An 8,792-nucleotide genomic window follows, 5' to 3' on the forward strand; every position below is an offset into this window, starting at 1 on the left:
CTCAGAACAGTCGTAGGTAGTAGAGGTGTGGATGAAACTCAGTTGTACACATTTACCAGAAATTGCTAACCGATAAAGTGGTAAGCTCAGTTTAAATAAATAAATGTGCTTTTGCCACCAGGGACAAAATGCACAAATTAGACAATGGAAAGAAAGATTCTGGCTGTGTAATAACTTCCATCAGGCTTGTCCTAGCAAGCAATCATTGGCTATATCAGGGGGTTCAGAATGCAAACCCCACAGGGAACTGAATTGTTGGCATAAAATACAAATAGACCAGTAGCCTATCATATCCATCGGGTATTGAAAGCAAAAATACCCTGCTTTAAAAGGACCACATTAATCCTGTCACTAGAAAGATGCATCCCACCGTATAAAATCAAATGCATTGGCAAGTTTAAAAATAGACAAGATTTATTGTGTCGCCACCATGACATGGTGTTATCATGTTACAGTAGATCACACAAATATTAGACATTAATGTGACCACAGAATTTTGAGTGCACAAACCTGTCTGTAACAAAGCAGCAAATTTCATGCCAATCAAGTCTGTCAGGCAGAAGCCATAGGGAATAGGGATGAATTTGTGTGCATTTTTTGAAATTACACACAATTGACCAGCATGTCAGGACGTAGTTTACATGGCTTTGACTGCTGGACATCGGTGAGCAAAACTGAAGATTTGTCACATCCCTAGTAGGTAGCAGTGCATTGTAGGAAGAAATGGGTAACATTTTAAAGAATTGCCTGGCAGACCCCATAGAACTGACCAGAGAGAGTAGCAGTGCATTGTGGGATGGAATGAATGACATTTGGAAGAATTGGATGGCAGACCCCATAGAACTTAACAAGTCGCATCGTGGGATAACACGTGACATCCGTGGGCACATGTATTATCCAGGTCATTTTCTCAAAGTCATAGTTAAGTCCTCGCATTTTTTTTCTCTTACAGTGACACAAAAATACCCAGCATTCCAGCGGAGGACCTGGCTGCCCTTCAGTGATAAGTGTGACATTCCAGCCTGACGGAGCTCTGTAGCTGCTCTCGCTGTGACTGAGGGGGGGAGGGGGGGGTAAAGCAACAAACAGCTCGGCCAGCACAATACGACGCGGCCATCAAACAGACCCCCCCCCCCCCCTTATCTTCAAAGCCCCTGGCCTCCAGCCCCGCGATACGACCGGCCCCCCAGCCCGGCAGACATCTCGCATTCCTCAGCCGGTTTCATAAAGTACAATAACTTCCTGGAATTCTTGGCCTGTCGGCGCTGGAGCCGAGGCACTTCCTGTTGTCCTCCGCGACGCTTCCTGTGTGTGCGCGCGAGTGTGTTCGGCCGGCCGCTGTCGCCATGGCGACAGGTGAACGCTAACGGGAGGGTCTCGCACCGCCGCTCCTCGCTGTCCCTCTTTCCTCCTGTCCTCCTCACCATCCCTCTCTCTTCATGACCATGCTATGCTCCCTCACCATTTCTCCCTCTCGCTCTCTCATTTGGAATAGATTTTTGACATGGATGGCTGTGGATAGGCTACAGCAGCAGAAGACTTAAAAAGTCTAAAAAATAGGTCTAATAAATACCTAATAAAGTGCTCACAGAGTGTACATTTAACTAAATACTGAGCTCACCATAAACATTCTTCTCCCAATAAAACGATAAAGTCGGACCAATATATCTACTGTACAAAATAGACACTGACATCACTATGAATGGCCCTCATCCTGTACAATCAAACATCGTCTCATTCTTTTTAATTCCCATATTCAACAAGGCCGTCGTTCTGTCTCGTTACGTTGCTAATCTGTACTAATCCGTAATCCGGTCTGTAATGAAGAGAGCGTAATTACTGCATGGACTTCCTGATGATGTCAGCGTAGAGGTATTTAAGAGAGCCCCTGTCACCCCTATGTGCAGGACAGGCGGGGCAGTGGAGCGGGGAGAGCTGGGTAACGGGAGGAGAGATGTTGCGAAGCCCTCATGCTTTTGAAAGAGTAACAGAGGCAGGCCGGGCCATGGACATTACGTCACTCTGCCGGGACAGAAGACATAAATAATCCGCGATTAAATTCTTCCCCCATGAGGGTTAGCCAACGGGGGTCCCACCTCAGCCTTCCGTCCACAAACATGGGGGTGCATACCGACGCGCCCGGCAGCGCGCTCGCACGAGGGTGACACACCTGCGTCGTTTTTCGATGCAGTCATGCCCCGAATTGGTCATTTAGGCCAAGCTCAGTGTCGGCGCTAATGGGTTCGACAGGGAACGCTTTTCCCAGGCACTAGTGGGTCCAGGGTGTGTGTGTACGCATGTGTATAAAGACTCAGGTTAAATAAAGAGGCTGACTAACCTCGTTACCCACATACAGTGAGCAGAGATAACACAGTGTGTCAAAGCCCGACCTATTACAAACAATATCCAAGTAGAGAAATAGAGAGTGAAAAAACAGACAAAGAAAGGAGAGAGACAGAGAGATTGTGTGTGCCTGTGTGTGTGTTTGCGTGTGTCTGCGCGTGTGCCTGTGTGTGCACGTGTGTGTGTATGTATGCGCTTGTGTGCCGGCGTGTGTGTGTGTGCATGCATGTGTATGTGCTTGTGTGTGTACGCTTGTGCGTATGTGTGTGTGTGTGTGTGTATGCACACGTGTGTGTACGCATTTCTGTCTGTGTTTTTCCTCATATTACTGTATTTACCCTGCACAAATCACTTTTAGATTCATCCCTCCTCAGAGGTCAACACTTTATGAAACATTGGATGCACACAATGTACCTTGTTCTATCTTCTCACTCAATCTCTCTATCTCTCCCTTCTTTGTCTGTTTTTTCACTCTCTATTTCTCTATTCGGATATTGTTTGTAATGGGTTGACACATTGTGTTATCTCTGCTCACTGTATGTGGGTAACGAGGTTAGGCAGTCCCTTTATTTAACCTGACTCTTTATTCAACCTGACCTTATATGCCTGAGGTTTGGTGTATTTAACAGTCTGCAACAGTCTTTATCAAGCTACCATACATTAAGCAAGGAGGAGGAATTAATTTGTGTGTGTGTGTGGGTAAGTGTGTGCGTCTGACAAACTTATGATACACCTGAGGTGTTGTGCGGAATCTCGCAGAGAGAGCGTGATGAGGGCAAAACTGCACCAGAGCTGGGAGCCATGAGGGTGTCTCTCTCTGTCTCTCTCTGTCTCCATCTCTCTCTCTCTCTCTCTCTCTCTCTCTCTCTCTCTCTCACTCACAGGCATGCCCTATTACAGTTTGAGAATTCCACGGCCTGTTTAAAATTGGTTTAAAATTTCTCATCAGAGTGGTGTGATGTCTGTTTAGAATGTGCTTGGGTAGTGATGCAAGCGAGAAGCAACATGTCCAACAAATGCAGGACGTTCCCTGAATACTGAACGTAGAATCATCCAGAAAATCAGCTGTGCGCCCTAAACTGAAGTATTACTGAGAAGGAGACACCACAATTTTTGTGAAAAATATCAGACAAGCAAAATACACAATCCTCCATCCACAATCAGGTTTGTCTTTAGATGTATGAATTACCAAACAGATCGCTTCCGTAAGTCATATGTGATGGTGGAAAGGAGAAATGCATGCTGGGACAGTGTTCTGACATGTCAAAGCACATGACTTGACACATCAGCACGTGGAAGAGAAAAGGTAGAGATGTTCTGTACATCACACTCCCTGCAGCTCTGGGTCTCCTGTCCCCCTATATATTGTGTTTTCAATACCTGGAAGAACCATTTCTGTTCTTCAAGGTTCTCTTTGGGCACAATTGAGTATGTATTCCAAGTGTAAAAATTAGTTACATATTGCTGGCTAGTACAATTTTATGCACCTATAGCGTACCGCCCCAGCGACAAACATTTGTACCATTTTAGGCACTTTTTCTACCTTTATCTTGTAAAGAAAGTGAGAGAATCACATCAGAAGCAGTTAGCATTGACGGCTGTTACGACCAGGACTTTTGCTTTCAACAGCTGCAATATGAGATGAATTTAATCATTCAGACTGTTAGGATGTGGCTGAATTAAGATTATTTTTTATCTGTGACACATATATTGTGTGCGTACTGACAGTATGATCTTGTGGTGCTGGTACTAAAAGTAACAATAGCACGAGATCCCCCAAACAAGCAAAGAGAGTGAGAGTGAGAGTGAGAGAGAGAGAGAGAGAGAGAGAAAGAGAGATGCATAGACATGTTACTAGAATGCTAGCTTCAAATACACACTCTCAACTGACCCTAATACTTTTATTTTTATCGCTTTATTTTACCCAAATAGTAACAGGATTAGTGTCATAAAATGAGTGCTTATTTTAAGCTAGTGTTCCAGCAATAGGCTAATGTAATTAGACAAATATGAGCGCATGGATTTTGGCCATGGAAAAGTATGTGGTGTTTTTTTCTTTCATAAGCATGCCATGGACCCAGCATAAATAAGCTGTATTATTTCATCTCCTTATCGCGTTTCCTTATCTTCATTAGACCTCACCCTAGTGTGCACACGCATGTCAAAACATCCCGCGGGACTCCCATGAGTCTTTGCAACACTCAGGTAGCAAAAGTGAGGGCTTACTGTATCTGAAGTGCGTAAGTATTTTCTTCTCTGGCTTCCTGGTTACTTGTTAATTACAGCACTTGCAGAACAACGAATGTGCAAAGTACACGTAAAAATATAACTCTACGAAAGTTAGCTTCTGTTTGGAGTTGTCATACCAGCATCCCAAGCGTTCTTATTTGGGAAAACAGATACATTTAAAAAAAATTTTTTAAACCATTTGGTGTAGATGTTCTAAGCACGTCGTTTCAGTTAGCGCTTGTGTGTGCGACAACACCCAAGTACCACCCGCCATGGTACTTAAGGACAACGTGACCCTCACCCGCCTCTGAACTCTGAGGAGCTTTTTATGACATAAAGTGTTCCACAAATTGCCATGTTTGAATTGCGCCAGAGCCAGGGGGAAACATTCATGTGTTTGCGTGTATCTATATTTATAATAATTAATCTAAATTTGTGAGGATTACACAGCCACGCACTCAAGCCAAACAAGTCAGCACATAGTGCCACTATGTTTGTGCCAGAAATCTTTCAGCAGATCTAATCAGACTCATTCCTGCGGATTCTTCTGGTCACCACGGTAACCGTTGTCAACAGTCATGACTCCGCTGGGTTGTAAATATGCAAACGGTCCCTTCAGCGACATCGCATTTAAGGTGCTGGTTTGCTCTCGTCGGCGTAATCAGAGCGCTAACCAAACATGGCTCTGTTCAGATTATGTAATACTTTGTCCAAATATCACCACCACCCAAATAACCCCAAACACAAAAGAGCACATGCTAAACACAAACACTGTTATTGAACATAGCAATTCTATCTGTGTTTTAAGTACTTCATCAAAATATGATGTGGTAATAAAGTGCTAAGTAAAGATACCAATGAGCAATTCACAACAAGGGAACAGCCACAGGAATTGTGTGTGGATATTGACAGAAGTTGATGTGAAAGCATTGGGATAGCTGTGTCAAATTGGCTGTTTTTTCCCCCTCCATATTCATCAAAATTTCGAATCAAACAATCACTATGTCTGTAATTCACAATGGCGGCATTTATTTAATGTGTTTTATTAACCAGACATTTAATTATATTACAGTTTTGATAAATGTATTGACTTAGACGGCTTGTTGTATACAACTCACATTTGATGACTAATGACTACATTGTAACTTTGACTCATGGACATCACCACATTCCTGATGACTTCCATTGAAATCTCAATCTCTAAAATCTCTGTCAAGCTTTAACTGCTCCTATTTGGTACTAGTGAATACCTTTTACAAGCAAAAAAATGAATTGAATTATAGATTGCTGGCTAGGAGTGCAATTTTATGTACGTATAGGGTACCGCCCCAGGAGCAAGCATTTGTACAGTACCTTTGTGAACTTTCCGTACATTTTTTAGTGTGCAAACAACCAATTTGACACAACTGCCCCAATACCTTTGCATTAAACTGTATATATTGAATAATTGTGATGCACAGTGATGTCAGCGTTATTGTGATGTACTTGTAGATGCACAGTGATGTCAGCGTTATTGTGATGTACTTGTAGATGTATAGTGATGTCAGCGTTATTGTGATGCACTTGTAGATGCACAGTGATGTCAGCGTTATTGTGATGCACTTGTAGATGCACATTGATGTCAGCGTTATTGTGATGCACTTGTAGATGCACAGTGATGTCAGCATTATTGTGATGCACTTGTAGATGCACAGTGATCTCTGCACAAACATATGTTGGGGATATGCTTTGGGGAAACCACCAGGGAGCTTTGAGGCAGCATTCACAACCAAAAAACAGGAAACAGTGGTACAGTAGACAGCACAGTTTTTTATTCATGCCAGTAAAAACTAGTGTGTCATATTGTGAAATGTGTTATGGCCCAGATCTGACGAGGACAGACACTAGGAACTTCCTGGTGTACCTAACAGCCTCTGTCATCCCTTTCCAAGTGCCCGGAGGGGAGGGTCACTTACCGTCATTTTAACTGTGCCATACATATCTCCTGGTCCCATGTGATTCACCTCAGTTATTTGTTTTTACCTTTTTTGTCGTTTTTAGGGTAGTTGTTGTTTTCTGCTTTGAGGGCTACCCTGGCGTTTCCTCCGCGGTGCGTGTTTGCCTCTTACTGTAAGTGCCTTTGGGCAGACTGAGTCTTATCTGTGGGGCTGCAGGAGCCTGGCTCAGGTTCCTGTTATTGCGGACCCATGTCCCTGCCTCTCCCTCCCCGAGACCGACCCCCCCTCTCACTGCCCCCAGCTCACATTCCCACCTCCCTCCTTCACCCCCTGTTTGCCCACAATGCTGCCATTCCTCCCCCAAAACAATTCCAATTGTATGATTGTGCTGCGAGCAGCGCTGGCTAAAATGGTCTGTTTTTACAATGCCAGCTCACAGTGGACCTCGCACACTTTGTTTAGACTTCAGAAACAATTAACCGCTGGCAGACTCTACACCCCCCCCCCCCCCTCCCCCCATACACCCATGAACCTCTCCACAAACACACACAGACACACACAAAGGTCCCTTCCCGAAATCTTAGAAAGGCAGTTATGGCAGTTCTGGCTACTTACGGGAACAGTTGTTTCCTCGCTGTACTCTCAGAAATAAATTGACAGTGGAGGTTCATTGTTGTTTTGCAAGGATCAAATTTCCCTGAAAGTACAGTGATCTCCTTGTTCTCTTTTTAGGCACTTTTCGTACCTTTATTTCTAAGAGTGTGTTTGCTACTCATAACTTGTTCTTTATTGACAGTTGAACCTATCCCTGAATAGAGATAACTACTGCTGGTGTAGAGTTGTACTGTAGATGGGTGCATGAGGTTTCATACAACATGCGAGCAGGTCACAGTTAAGAGTATTCATGTATTCAAGAGTTATTTCATGTTGGCTTGATATTCATCTGTGGTTTTGGTAATCGATTATTGGAAATAAAACCAACCACAGTAAAATTGGCAATACAATTTAGCATTAATTTCAATTCAATTAAATAAAATTGTATTTGTATAGCGCTTTTCACTGTAGACTGTCACAAAGATGCCTTACATAGTAAACAGAAGGGAGGAAAATGGGAAACATCAGACCTAAGTCTTCATATAGCATATGAGATAAACGAAAATCTCCCTGATGAGAAGAAATCTGGAGAGGAACCGAGCTAGAGGGGGATGCCCATCCTCCGCTAGCCGATAGGTTAAAATGGTGACAATTAATTTAGTTAATCTCAGTCTAAAGAAACTATATTGTGATTCCAATACTTCCTGGTTCACTAGAGTATAAAACTGAGGTAGCAAGCAGGCTAAATCCCTTTGTCAACCATTAGCATGGGAAAAGCCAAAGGACTGTCAATTCAGAAGACACGGATGGCAATTGACCATCACAAGTCGGGTAATGGGTCCAAAAGAATACATGAACTGTTAAACACACCACATAGCACTTTAAGGGCAATGATAAAAAGGAGTGAAACATACGCCTATGAGAATGCAAATGCATATTATCCCCATGGAAGGCAAGGAAGATGGAAGGAATATGGTGAGGGAGGCCATATAAGTTGTGCAGTATAAGAATTGGTTGTATCTTGGGGTCACCAAGTCTCAAAAAGACCCATAATGTAAAATGGCACCTCAAACCAACAAAATATATTGTAGGGTGACAGCCCTTACTGAGCACAATAAACAAAATCAAGCATCTGAAATTTGCCAAACCTCATTGGAATTAGGACAGGAAGAGAGTGCTATGGTCAGATGGAACCAAAATTGAACGTTTTGGCCATCAGCTTGTTTGACGGCAAAAGAGGAATACCCTGCATTGCTCCAGGGGAGGATTGTCTCCTGCTTCGTCTAATCAACTGTACATCGCTCTGGATAAGAGTGTCTGCCCAATGCCATTAATGTAATGTAATGTAATGTTTTCTTGTGTAAGTTATATTTACTGGCCAGTGTGTAATGTGTTGTCATGGACTACACAATAATCTTTGAGATTTAACAGACTAATCTATTGACATAACCTATATAACACTTGACAAGTTGTTATAATGTTATAATGTGACCTGATGCTGCAATGGAAAGCTAAGTATATTGCGCCATAAACGAGACCTTTGGACTGTCAGGAAACAGCTTCCTGATACCAAAACACAAAAGATGCTTACAGTATTTAACAAGCATCATTTGGATCCAGAGGGTAAGTTCTTTTGTTACAGTGTAAAACAGACAAGCACATAAATTCATCCTGCATTTTCCATGTTTA

This window comes from Conger conger, chromosome 9, assembly GCF_963514075.1.
Source record: "Conger conger chromosome 9, fConCon1.1, whole genome shotgun sequence".
NCBI classification, from domain to species: Eukaryota; Metazoa; Chordata; class Actinopteri; order Anguilliformes; family Congridae; genus Conger; species Conger conger.